Genomic DNA, 14,281 nt, shown 5'->3' with positions numbered 1-14,281 from the left:
ACTTCCTTGCTAGCAGGACTATCTGCAGAGCCCCAAGTCAGCCCAGGGTGCACACTGTGAAGGGGGATCAAGCAGCCGAGCCCATTTCCCTCTTTCTCTTCCTATAAAGCCGCTAATGCCCACCCTCATGAGCTCATCTAATCCTAGTTACCTCCCAAAGGTCCCACCTCTCAATTGCCATAGGCAGCTTTCCCACTCTCCTAACACTGTTACAATGGGGGTTAGTTGCAACGTAAGTTTCAGAGGGGATAGACATTCAAATCATAGCAGTATATATCCAAAATAAATAAAATAAAAAGGTATCTCAGTGATATCTGCACTCCCCTGTTCATTGCATTATTCACAATAGTGAAGATGTAGAAACAACCTAAGCATCTATCAAAAGATAAAGAAAATGTGGTATATGGACACAATAGAATATTACTTGGCCTCAAAAAAGAAGAAAATTCTGTGATTTACTACAACGTGGATGAGCCTGGAGGACATTATGCAAAGTGAAATACAAATAGGAATACACGGATACAGAAAGAAGATACTACACAATCTCATGTAGATGTGGAATCTTAAAAAGTTGAACTCATAGGAACAGTGAAGAGTGGTTACCAGAGGTCAGGTGGCAAGGGTGGGAAATGAGGAGATGTTGGTCAGATGTTTTAAAAAGAGAACACACTTGGCAGTTATAACATGAATAAGTTCTGGAGACCTAATGGACAGCATGGTGACGACAGTTAATAATGTGTTGTACGCTTGAAATTCACTTAGAGTAAGTCTGAAATACCCCCATCACACATATCCAAAAGGTAACTATGTGAGGTGATGGATACATTCACTAGCTTGATTGTGTCAGTCACTTCACAATGATATATATATCAAAAGATCCCGTTGTCACCTTGAATAGATACAATTTTATTTAATTTTTTTCTTTTCTTAAACATTTTATTGATTTTATAGAGGGATTTCTTTTTTTGTTTGCATTTTTCCAGCCGTTGGGAGAGTGGCTGAGTACTGAGTCTATCACTACTTGGATGATACAGGTAAGACTCCAGATTCACATTTCCAAGTACTAAGAGTTCCTCTGAAATGCCACAATCCAGCCGGTCTTCATTTACATTTCTGCTGAACACAGCAATGCCCACTGGTATCTCTGAAGTGTAATTGCATCTCAGGTCGGCATTTCTCCAAGTAAAGCAGCTGTTTGGAATTGAATCCTCTCCTTCTTTTTTGTCTTATAAACTGAACTGCATCTTCATACTTAATTCCATATTCAAAGCAAGCGCTGCCAGCACAGGTGCCCTTCCCAATCCCACAGCACCATGCACTGCAACGCAGCAACCTGGCTTTTCACGCCCTTTGTTGTTTAACAAGTTTAGCCAATCATCTGCTATCTGATTAGGTGGTGGAGCTTCGTCGTCAAAAGACTAATCTAAAATGTGGATTCCTTGTGTTTCAACTGGAACTTTACCAAATGTAGCATCACAAACTCAAACCAAAGGTGTCACTCCACACGTCTCTGTGAACTTGTTGCAGCGGCGCTGGTAGACTTGTGGGTTATGAGAAAATGCATGTTCCTGTAAATCTCCACAAGGGCCGAGCAGTCCATTATGGCAAAGAAAAAGTGAGCATGTGTGTGAGTAATGGGGAAAGTGAAAAAAAATCAATACATCTTGAAATGTTTCACAGCAGAAAACTTTTTAATGTTTTATTTTTAGATCACTAAACTGCCTATTGATCAGTGTTTTTTCTATTTAACTTGTCTATTCCTTATGAAGCTTCTGTCTTCAAGATAAGCAGAATTGTTCAGAATCCACTGGAATCCAAATTCAACTTGGGCCTCAATTTCTGCAGATGTACACCTCTGGACTCCAAAAAATCCAAGGACACACAAAACTTAAGCAGCCTTTATTACATTTAGTTCAACAAGTTAAAAGTGTAGGTCACTTTCCACTTTTGTTTACTTGATGCTTAATTTTACTGGAATCGTTAAAAGAAATATACTTGCAATTTTTTAAAAAAGGTATCTATTTCTGAGGCCAGTCTTGGTGTCTAGAGTTTTCAAGGCAGTGTTAGTGATAGCACATAGAACCTCAAAGCTCCTTTGTCGGTGAAAATGCTGTGCTAAGCCTGGCAGAAGTCTGCTCCCACACTCAGAATCACCATAAATGTGCAACATCACCAAAAAGTGCTGGTATGCTGGGGACTGGGCATTGGAGTTGGGGATGGCTGCCCCAGCCTCTGTACACGATACGTGGCCTGGTGGATCCAGAGTTAGTCTTGCTGCCCAGCTGCCACTCTAGCCACTCCCTAGACACAGTTTTAAATTGTCAGATATACCTTTAGTTGAAAAAACAATTCCAGAGGAATTAAAAGAAGGAAAATTTTCTATTTATTAAATAGCATAAAGATACCAAAATTGATGAATGTATGATTTGAAAAGAAACCTCAGATGAAAGTTAAGATTATGCAAGCATAAATATTGAGAAGTTATTAACAGAGAGAAGCTGGCAGTGCATTGCTAAAATATACTCTAAGCAAATGGATTCTATTCTAGAAACACAAAGTTGATCAGAAAACCTACTAATATTACCATCGCAGTAAGTTAAGGGGAAAATAAAATCACTTCAATTACATGAAAAAATTAACTTTACAATATATTTTAGATTTTATAAAAATAGCAAATTTGTTTGCTACCTTAACATGATTAAAAAAAAAAAAAAAAACACATAGGATTTTAACCGTAAAGCCAGTGTGCTTCTTAATGGTAGAACATTAGGAGGAGTTAGGAGCAAGATATGGATACTGACTTGGATCAGGATTTTTAAAAACTGGACTAATATTAGAAATGCAGAAACTGCAGATAGTGAGTTTCAGTGGTTACTGCCGACGTACACACATTTCTATACCATTGGGGGGTTGTTTCTTAAGTTGTCCATTTTTTTTTATGCATGGGAGGCATAAAAGAGGCAGAGGTTTACTGACTTCCGGGAAAAAGGAAATTAAGAAACCAACTTATTACCTGTGGCTAAGTGCAGTGGCTCACACCTGTAATCCCAGCACTTTGAGAGGCTGAGGCAGGAACATCGCTTGAGGCTGGGAATTCAAGACCAGCCTGGGCAACATGGTGAGACTCCCCATCTCTACAAAAAAAAATTTTGAATTCCAAAACAAGAAAACAACTTAGCCTGGGATAAGGTCTTGCCTATTGCCCTGCTTAGAGTAAGAGTCACCCTAGAAGCAAGCTCCAATTAGGCCCCTATGAAATGCTTTATGAGCGACCCTTCCTTAAAACTAAATTTTGTTAAAATTCATAAAACAGTCATATTGTAAAAGAACTAGATACCAAAAAATATGCACAGTCTGGCCAGGCACAGTGGCTCAGGCCTGTAATCCCAGCACTTGGGGAGGCCAAGGCGGGTGGGTCATGAGGTTAGGAGTTCAAGACCAGTCTGGCCAACATAGTGAAACCCTGTCTCTACTAAAAATACAAAAAATTAGCCAGGTGTGGTGGTGTGCACCTGTAATCCCAGCTACTCGGGAGGCTGAGGCAGGAAAATTACGTGAACCTGGGAGGCGGAGGTTGCAGTGAACAGAGATCACACCATTGCACTCCAACCCAGCCGACAGTGTGAGACTCCATCTAAAATATAATATATATACAAAAATATCTAAAATATATAAATATGTATTATTTATATATATTAATATATATTTAAAATGATCTTATCCATCTATTATTTTATCCATCCAAAATAAATAAATATATACACACACACACACACACAGTCTCTGGGTGCAACTTTGTTCCTATAGATGTTCTTTGTTCTTACAGATATTCTTTGTTCCTATAGATGTTCTTCTACAATGCCTTAGCCCAGGAGAACAAGTACCTTCAAATCTGGAAAAATCACAACACTGAGCACCAAATACAGCCCAAATGGAATGGACCCTTTTGAAGTTCTCCTGGTAACTCATTCATTCATAAAGTTAAAAGGAGTCAAGCCCTGGGTTCATCAATCACCAGTAAAGATTGTACCTGTCCACTGCACTCCAGCCTGGGTGACAGAGCAAGACCCCATCTCCAATAAAAAAGTAGTATGTGATCATATTTAAAACTCTCCGCAACCCCTCATTACACAGCTTACACTTACCACAGACAACAGGAAGCAGTAGGGCCAAGGCATCCAAACCCCAAATGGCTGTAGAAGCCCACAACTAACTTCTCCACCCACGAATACACTTGTGAGCCTCTAACTGATCACCCAGGAATACACCTGTGAGCCCCTAACTAATCACCCAGGAATACACTTGTAAGCCACTAGCTGATCACCCAGGAATACACTTGTGAGCCCCTAACTGATCTTCACTTACTTTTCAGAAAAAAACAAAAGACTGAAAGGGCTCTTGGATCTCCAGATAAATGAAAAGCCATTTATCCATATTTTCATTCCTCTTAGAGTCTAAAACCAGCCTCTGCTTATCAAACCAGAAGGCCAGAAGCAGATGGCAGCTGAAGGAAACAGCTCACTCAAAATGCCAACCAGGCCTCTGTTCATGCCATCATGGATAAGATCTATTTTTGAGGGTCTAATTAAGTTAGGAACTATAATTTTATGTATGTTGGGATTCCTTTTCATTCTTGTCAAGGTACAGATGGAGCAGAGCTATCTTGTATGTCAGTAGCCCCACTCATGCATTCTTTGTACTCAGTCAGACCTGCGTGCCTTGAAAGCATGAAGTAGCTAGAATGGTCGTCTCCCCACTTCCCTCAAGACTGAGGAGTGCACAAAAAGGGGGGTACCTGTAACTGTGGGACCAGCTCAAACAAATTAACCATTTCTTAAGTTGTTGCAGGCACACACAGAACCAAAATTGCCTTGGCACATGCAATGCAAAAAGCTTTAATTTCTAATTGTTATCATCACCAGCCTGGCAGGCCTGCATTGGCATCATCTGGGTCTAGCTGGAAATGCCATAAAAACTTGACCCACCCCAATCACAGAGACAGATCTGAGCATTGCCTCTTGTCTCCTTGCCAGTTGACTTGGTATAAAGCTTTTTTTTTTTCTTCCCCAAAAGAGGGAACCATAATGTTGGCTTCTGTGCATGTTGTAAAGTAAGCCTATTGCTCAGTAACAAATATATCTTTCCATTTTTTAGTTTTTTTTTTTTTTTTTGAGACGGTGTCTCACTCTGTCACCCAGGCTGGAGTACAGTGGCGTGATCTCAGCTTACTGCAAGCTCCGCCTCCCGAGTTCACGCCATTCTCCTGCCTCGGCCTCCCAAGTAGCTGGGACTATAGGCGCCCGCCACCACGCCCAGCTAATTTTTTGTATTTTTAGTAGAGACGGGGTTTCACCATGTTAGCCAGGATGGTCTTGATCTCCTGACCTCATGATCCACCCGCTTCGGCCTCCCAAAGTGCTGGGATTACAGGTGTGAGCCACCGTGCCCGGCCCATTTTTTAGTTTTTCTTTTACAAACTTTAAAACATTATTGTATTCATAATTTTTCAGTTTATATGTGGTTTTTGGAAGATTTATTCCCAGACAGTTCTCATTTTAAATTTAACATTTTATAAGATATATTTCTAAGTAGCTTATTTCTATTGCTATAATGAATATGAGGGTTTTTTATAGTATTTTTTGTTGTTGTTGTTGTTGTTGTTTGTTTTTGAGATGGAGTCTCACTCTGTCACCCAGGCTGCAGTGCAATGGCACGATCTCGGCTCACTGCAACCTCCACCTCCAGGGTTCAAGTGATTCTTCCATCTCAACCTCCCAAGTAGCTGGGATTACAGGCGCTCACCACCAAGCCTGGCTAATTTTTGTGGTACTTCTGTAAAGATGGGGTTTCACCATGTTGGCCAGGCTTGTCTTGAACTCCTGACCTCAGGTGATCCACCTGCCTTGGCCTCCCAAAGTGCTGGAATTACAGGCGTGAGCCGCCACACCCTGCCTATAGTATATTTTCTTATTGGAAGTTGGTGGAATCACGGACTGAATGTGCCCCTTAAGTCATATATTGAAGCCCTAATCCCCAGTGTTGCTGTACTGGGAAGTGGAATGTCTAAGAAAATAATTAAGGCTAAATAAGGTCATGAGAAGCCAGGAGTGGTGGCTCACGCCTGTAATCCCAGCACTTTGGGAGGCCGAGGCAGGCGGATCACCTGAGGTCAGGAGTTCGAGACCAGCCTGGCCAACATGGTGAAACCCCATGTCTACTAAAAATACAAAAATTAGCCAGGCGTGGTGGTGGACGCCTGTAATCCCAGCTACTCGGGAGGCTGAGGCAGAAGAATTGCTTGAACCCGGGAGGCAGAGGTTGCAGTGAGGCAATTGTGCCATTACACTCCAGCCTGGGCGACAAGAGTGAAACTCCTAAAAAAAAAAATGTTATGGGATCTTGGAGGTGTCATTTTTCTTGTCAGGAACCTCTGTGGCCGGTGGCACCTTTGCTCGAATTTTGCTCAGGCCCGCTGGGCTCATTCTGCCCCCTTGGCCTAGCATGCTGTGCTCAGCTCACACTACCAGCCCGGATCCCACACCTCTAAGGGAGACTGTGAGTCAGGTGTGGAGCAGCAAGGGGTGTGTGAGCAAGCATGGGATTCAGCCACTGCACCGACACGCTGGCTGCTGCTGTGGGGCAGGCAGCTCCAGGTGCCGGCAGGGGTGCCAGCTCTCTGTGAGGCTGTGGCTGGACTAGGCACACCACAAGCAGCTTCCATGGCTGGCACTAGAGAATGCGGTGTTGCCCAAAGGCTTGGAGACCCCAAAAACCACAGGGCCCCAAAGAGGGAGTCACAGCCCTGGCTCAAAGATCTCCCAGGTCTGGGCTCCTCGAAGCGCTGAAGCTCTTCTCTTTTTCTCTTCACCCACAATGTGGCAAGCAAGGGGCATGTTTCAGCTGTGTGTGCTACAGCTCTTTCAGCCTTGCCATTCAGCAGGTCCTGAGTTCTTGTCCTGCGACCAGAAAGAAGGAGGTAGGCAGACAAGTGAGGGTGAGCAAGATGAAGGGGAGCTTTACTGAGTGATAGAATAGCTCAGAAGAGACCGCAGGTGGCAGCTCCTATCTGCAGCTAGCGTGTCCCTCAGTGTTTAGCTCCTAGCACAGAGGGTACCTCCTCTCTGCAGCTGGTTGTCCTGACAAGGGCTCAGCTCTCAGCGGAGAGGAGGCCGTAGAGTGAATGGCTCCTCTCTGCAGGCAGATGGTCCCCCGTCTGGTCACCTCGGCTGAGACTGGGGTTTGTACGGGTCTCAGAGAGGAGGAAGTGCTTGCCGATTGGTTCATGGGCGGCTATGGACGGCCAGGAAAAGGAACCATAAGTTCCCACTCCGGGTGGGAAGCTGGTAGAGTGGCTCAGTCCAAGTACCAAGGCCTCAAAACCAGAGAAGCCTGTGGCATAACTCTCAGTTGGAGGCTGAAGGCCCAGGGACCTTGGGTTCTGATGTTGAAGGGCAGAAGATGATGTCTCAGCTCCAGGAGAGAGAGTGAATTCACCTCTCATCAGCCTTTTTCTTCTGTCTGGGCCCTCAACAGATTGGACAGTGCCCACTCACATTGGGTGAGGGTGGATCTTCCTTACTCTACTGATTCAAATGCCAGTCTCCTCTGGAAAAACCCCCACAGGCATACCCAGAAATAATACTTTGCCAGCTATCTGGGTATCCTTTAATCCAGTCAAGCTGACACCTAACATTAATCATCACAAGATCTTGCTTGCAAATAACCACAAATATTCCTCTTTCTTTCCAGCCCATATACCTCTTAATCTTCATTCCTTGTCTTACCACATTTGTTAGGACTCCAGCTCAATGCCGGGGAGAAACAATGAGAAAGAGAGCAGTGATCTCAGCGGTTCCTCATTTTAATTATACTGTTTGTAAGGTTCTGCTTGAAGTATGTTTGCTGATGGGTTTATCATTGTAAAAAGGTGTTGCATTTTATTCTGAGTTTCTTAAGAATTTTATAACAAAGAATTGTTCCAATTTATTGAATATTTTTCTTAACCTATATAGGCATTTGTTTCATATCACTCTATTTCTACATTATCTGGTTAAAATGATACATACATAAACTTTAATATTATCTTTGACATATAATTTATTTATAAAGTTGAACTAGGCCAGATGCAGTGGCTCACGCCTGTAATCCCAGCACTTTGGGAGGCCAAGGCGGGCGGATCACCTGAGGTCAGGAGTTTGAGACCAGCCTGGTCAACATGGTGAAACCCCGCCTCTACTAAAAATACAAACATTAGCCAGGCGTGGTGGCAGGTGCCTGTAATCTCAGCTACTTGGGAGGCTGAGGCACGATAATCACTTGAACCTTGGAGGCAGAGGTTGCCACGAGCTGAAATTATGCCACTGCACTCCAGCCTGGGTGACAGAACGAGACTCTATCAAAAAAAAAAAAATTGAACTATATGAAGTTGTCCTTTTTGTGGGTTGGTCCAGTCACTCTTCTACATAACAGAACACCTCAAAATTTAGTGACTTATTATTTTAACTTGATTACCTAAGAGACTTACTGGCCAGGTGCGGTGGCTCACGCCTGTAATCCCAGCACTTTGGGAGCCCGAGGCAGGTGGATCATGAGGTCAGGAGTTCAAGACCGGCCTGCCCAAGATGGTGAAACCCCGCCTCTACTAAAAATACAAAAAGTAGCCAAGTTTGGTGGCGGACACCTGTAATCCCAGCTACTTGGGAGGCTGAGGCAGAGAATTGCTTGAACCTGGTAGGAGGAGGCTGCAGTGAGCCAGGATCGTGCCACTGCACTCCAGCCTGGGAAACAGGGTGAGAATGCAACTCAAAAAAAATAAAGTGACTTATTATATCTAATAGTTTCCTGGATCAGAAATTCAAGACAGGCTCAGCTAGGCAGCTTTTTGTAAGGCTAGATCTAGAACAGAAGGGGCTGGAATGCGTGGGGGTGCTTTAGGCATCTCTCACTCTTGATGTAGTCTCTGTGTGTGAGCTAGTTTGGGCTTTCTTACCGCAGGGCAGCTCAGGGCCATTGGACTGTTTATATGGCTGCTGAACGGTGCAAGAGTGTGAATTCCAGTGACAAGATGGAAGCTGCATCACCTTTTATGACCTAGCTTTGGAAGTTACACAGCTTCATCTCTGCTGCATTCTTTTTTTTCTTTCTTAAATAGAAACAGGGTCTCACTGTGTTTCCCAGGCTGGTCTCAAACTTCTGGGCTCAAGCAATTTTCCTGCCTTGGCCTCCTGAAGCTCTGGGATTACAGGTGTGAGCCACTGCACCTGGCCTATTTCTGCTGCATTCTGTTGGCTACGGGCAAATTACAAGTCCACCCTGGTTCAAGGAGCTGGTGTCGACCTCAACTCTCATGGAAGAAATAGCAGGCACACTGTAGAAGAGAATGTGTGATAGGAGATACTGTTTTTGCCATGTTTGGAAGTACCACGGTCTGCCCTCTGGCTGTAACAATTCACATCCCCCCCATGCAAAGTATAGCCATCTCCTCCCCCAAGATCCCAATGTCTTATCCCATTATAATATCAGATTGAAGACCAGGATCTCATCATCAAACTCTGCTACAGGTGCAGATGGGACTCTTGAGGATGCAGTTCCTGAGGTGCTATTTCTCCCAATCTGAATGCCTGTGAAATATGAGACAAGTTATTTTCATCTTACACACCCAGAACGTAACAGTGGGGCAGACACAGAAAAACTGTTACCAATACTCCTATTCCAAAGTGGGGACAAGAGGAGGCACACAGTAGTCACTGTTCCATAGAAATCCTTAAATCCTACTGGGTACCCATTACCAGTTCGGTGATTAGGGTTTGGTTCTGCTTTCTTGGACTTCTCCTCCATGGCTCTTTGCTCTACCCTCTGGATCTTAGTTCTGCTGAGTCATCCATGGTTTTTCATAAAATGTGACCATGTTTGCAATTGAGTATCCTTCTCAACCTCCTTCCTGAGCAAAAAGGTTGAGAGTTCAAATACCTTTTTTTGTACAGTTTGTCCTTATCTGTAGTTAGCATCACTGTTTTTAAGAACGTGTGGGATTTTTAGCTATCTGTGTACAACCCATTCCATTAGACAAAAGCCACACCCCAAAAATCTCTTAATAAGACTTTCTCTACCATGGGCTCTCTGTGGGCCTTTTGTGGGACCTCACCCTTAAAATTCTTAGCAGTTCTGTTGCTTATGAGAGAGGGCTCACAGAAGCATTCTCTCAAGTCCTTAGAAGTCCTTTTTGTTTATTCATTGAAGGGGGTCAGGAGGCACCACTTCAGATCTTTCTGGAATCTTAAATAAGGGTACTATAGTCAGCCTTGGATTACGTCTTTTCCCTGAGGAGCTTTCTTACTCTGAGAATGCTTTACAAGCTGAAAAGACTGTTTACCATTTCCTCCATGGAATGGTTCATTTTTTAGTTCTCTTTCCTCTCATTTTATTATAAGCAATGAGAAGCCGGGTAGCATCCTGACCGCTGGGTCTAGAGAACACTTAGCTCTATCACTGAGGTCATGAGGTACATCTTCTATTTTCCATTTACATTAGATGACAGTGTTGATAAACCTGTCACTACATACAAAAGTCTCATTTTTTCCATGTTTCAATAATGCTTTCCTTGTGTTCGTTCCTTCAAGCTCTCACCAGCAACCTCCTTGATGACTTTTAGTCTGCTAATACCACCCCCAAAGCCCATTGGGTTTTACTGGTATTTTACTCAAGGGCCTTTCAGATTCTGCTCATCATCCAGTGCCAAGGCCAGTGATCCACGTAAGTAGCACCCCACTTCCAACACTAAATTTCTATTCCAATCACTACTGTGGTCTAACATATCACCTCAAAACATTATAGCACAAATAGCAACAAAGACATTACTATCTCTGATGGTTCCTGTTTGTTAGGGATTCAGGAGAGGTTTGACCAAGCCGTTCTGGGTCAGGATTTCTCATGGAGCCGGAAAGGCATGGAACGGGAGCATATGGAGCTGAACAAGCATCTCTTTATGTCATCTCAGAGCCTCTCTATGTGGTTTCTCTATATGGACTATTTGAGATTTCCTCCTAGTACTGCAGCTTCAAGGACTGCTTACATGGCAAACGAAGGATCTCTGCAATCAAGGCAGAAGCCGCATGGCTTTTTATATCCTGCAAAGTCTTACATGATCACTTCCTCCATATTCTTTTGGCTACAAGTGAGTCACAAGCCAACAAAACTCAAAGGATGGGGCAAGACTATCAGTGGGAGGAGTGGCAAGATCACACTGTAGAAGAGATGAGATGGAAGCTACTGTCATAGCCCGCTTCAGAAAATAAAATCTGCCACATATGTAAAACATGGTTGATTATTGTAATTTCCTATGGTTCAACCTTATATACAAACGTATGGCGAAAGAGACCTGGATTTCATTTACTCAGAAAATTTTCATATATTAGATTGACCTGTATTTATTTTTTCTTTTACTGTCTCTATCCTGATTTGGGGTAAAGGTTATAAAAGAATTTCTAGGTGAATTTGGAAGTAATCTATATTTTAAAAATTTTCTAATACTGCTTACATGATAATCAAGTCCTTAATGTTTGCTAAAATTTTATTGGACATCCATCTGGGCTTTGCTATATTTCACTGAGGGAAGCTTTTGATACTCCAATTCAACTTTCTTATTTATTGCTGATTTTATTCAGTCTTGCTTTTTCTGCTTGGTCAGTTTTGATAAGGTGCAATATTCTAGAAAACTGAAAAATGTGTTATCTGTTTTTATGTGACTGGCGTATGGTTATCCTTAGTATTCTCCCATAATTTTTAAAAATCTAAACTGTTGTATAGCCCCTGTTCATCAAATATTAGTTACAAGTGCATTCTCACGAATGCTCTTGAATCTTTCACCCGAACAGAAAATTAAAAATAACTTGAAGCCTCTACTTACTGTTCCCTTTTTCCAACTCACTGCTTCCTCCACAGGGGTAGACACTATCCTAAAGATTTTATCATTTTCTAGCTTTTTTCCCCGTTGTTTTGTCACATAAACACATGTCTAAACAATATATAACTCCATTTTGCTTTATCTTGGCCTTTAACAAAGATGTTATACTACATACAGTATTTGGGGAATAACATTTATCACTATTAAATGTCTAGGACTTGAACATATTGATGATTCAATTGTAGTTTATTTCATAGTTGCATATTTTATCAACTGGATAATAGTTTCTTCATTCTTTTACATCTTTATCAGATTTGTTTTAATTAAACTTGTATTGAGATAGTTTCACCTAGAGTATACAAAATAATGCAGCCATCCCTTATACAGTTTTCCCAGTTTCCCCCAATGCTAACATTTTGCAACACCATAGTATATCACAGCCAGAATACTGACACACAATACTTAAGATTTCCCCAGTTTTACTTATACTTTGTATGTATGTGTGTATATTAAGTTCTGTTCAATGTTATCACCAGTGTAGGTTCATGTATCAACAACCACCTTCAAGATGCTGAACAGTCCCAACACCATAAGGTTTGTATCTATTTTGTATTTTGATGCCATTGAAAATTGATTCAATTTGTTAAATCCCATTTTATATTATTTTCTGATATATAGAAGTAAAATTGATTTGAATATACTGACATCCAATAATTTTGCAAAATTCATTTTTTCTTTTTAATGACTTTAATTTTTTTGTGTGTGACAGGGTCTCACTCTGTCACCCAGGCTGGAGTGCAGTGATGTGATCTCGGCTCACTGCAACCTCCGCCTTTCAAGTTCAAGTAATACTCCCGACTCAGCCTCCCGAGTAGCTGGGATTACAGGTGCACGTCACCACCCTGGCTAATTTTTGCATTTTTGGTAAAGATGGGGTACCACCATGTTGGCGAGACTGGTCTCAAACTCCTGACCTCAAGTGATCCGCCCACCTTGGCCTCCCAAAGTGCTGGGATTACAGGCGTGAGTCACCACACCTGGCCTCTTTTTAATGATTTGATTTAGAAATGACTCCACACAACATGAAAGTTTAAAAAGTAATATAGAATTTACACAATGATAATGAATTTGTAAATATTCTTTACCAATATTCCTCGAATTTTTACCATGTTAGCTTTCTCTAGAAATAAACGTTTTTCTTTCTTTTTTTTTTTTAGACAGTTTCACTCTGTCACCCAGGCTGGAGTGCAGTGGTGTGATCTCGGCTCACTGCAACCTCTGCCTCCCGGGTTCAAGCAATTCTGCCTCAGCCTCCCAAGTAACTGGGATTACAGGTGCCCGCCACCAAGCCCGGGTAATTTTTGTATTTTTAGTAGAGACGGGGGTTTCACCATGTTGGCCACGTTGGTCTCAAACTCCCAACCTCAGGTGATCTGCCCACCTCGGCCTCCCAAAATGCTGGGATTACAGATATGAGCCACCATGCCCGGCCAAATAAATGTTTTTCTTGAAATGTATGAGCATTGGCAGGGCATGGTGGCTCACGCCCATAATCCCAGCACTTTGGGAGGCCGAAGTGGGTGGATCACCTGAGGTCAGGAGTTCAAGACCAGCCTGGCCAACATGGTGAAAACCCATCTCTATTAAAAATATAAAAACTAGCTGGGCGTGGTGGTAGGTGCCTGTAATCCCAGCTACTCAGGAGGCTGAGACTGGAGAATCACATGAACCCGGGAGGCAGAGGTTGCAGTGAGCCGACACAGTGCCACTGCACTTCAACCTTGGTGACAGAGTGAGATTCCGTCTCAAAAAAAAAAAAGAAAAAGAAAAAAGAAATGTATGAGCATAGGTTGGAGGCATAATTTCTCGACATCCCTAAACACTTCAGTGTTGAATAGTGTCCCCCCCAACTCAAAGAGGTATGTTGGGGTCCTAATTTCCATACCTCAGAGTGAGGCCTTATTTGGAGAGAGGGTCTTTACAGAGGTAAGAATGTTAAAATGAGGACTTAGGAGTCAATATGACTGATGTCCCTATAAAAAGGGGAAGTTTGCACAGAGATATGTGCATATAGGAGATTATGTGATGAGACATAGCGAGAAGACAGCCATCTACAAGCCAAGGAGAGAGGCCTGGAACAGATCCTTCCCTCGGAGCCCTCAGAAGGAACCAAACCTGTCAATGCCTTGATTTCAAACATGGAGCCTCCAGAACAGTAAGACAATATATCTGTGTCGTTTAAGCCATCCAGTTTGTGGTTCTTTGTTACGACAGTCCTAGACAACTTACACAATTGTTCTAATATTGAAAGTGGGATATTAAGTCTCCAACTAGTATTGTTGTCTCTCTTCATCTCTGTCAGATTTTGCTTCATGTATT

This window comes from Nomascus leucogenys, chromosome 10, assembly GCF_006542625.1.
Source record: "Nomascus leucogenys isolate Asia chromosome 10, Asia_NLE_v1, whole genome shotgun sequence".
Lineage (NCBI taxonomy): Eukaryota > Metazoa > Chordata > Mammalia > Primates > Hylobatidae > Nomascus > Nomascus leucogenys.
The sequence above is the reverse complement of the archived record's forward strand: the minus strand, read 5'-3'. Positions refer to the sequence as shown.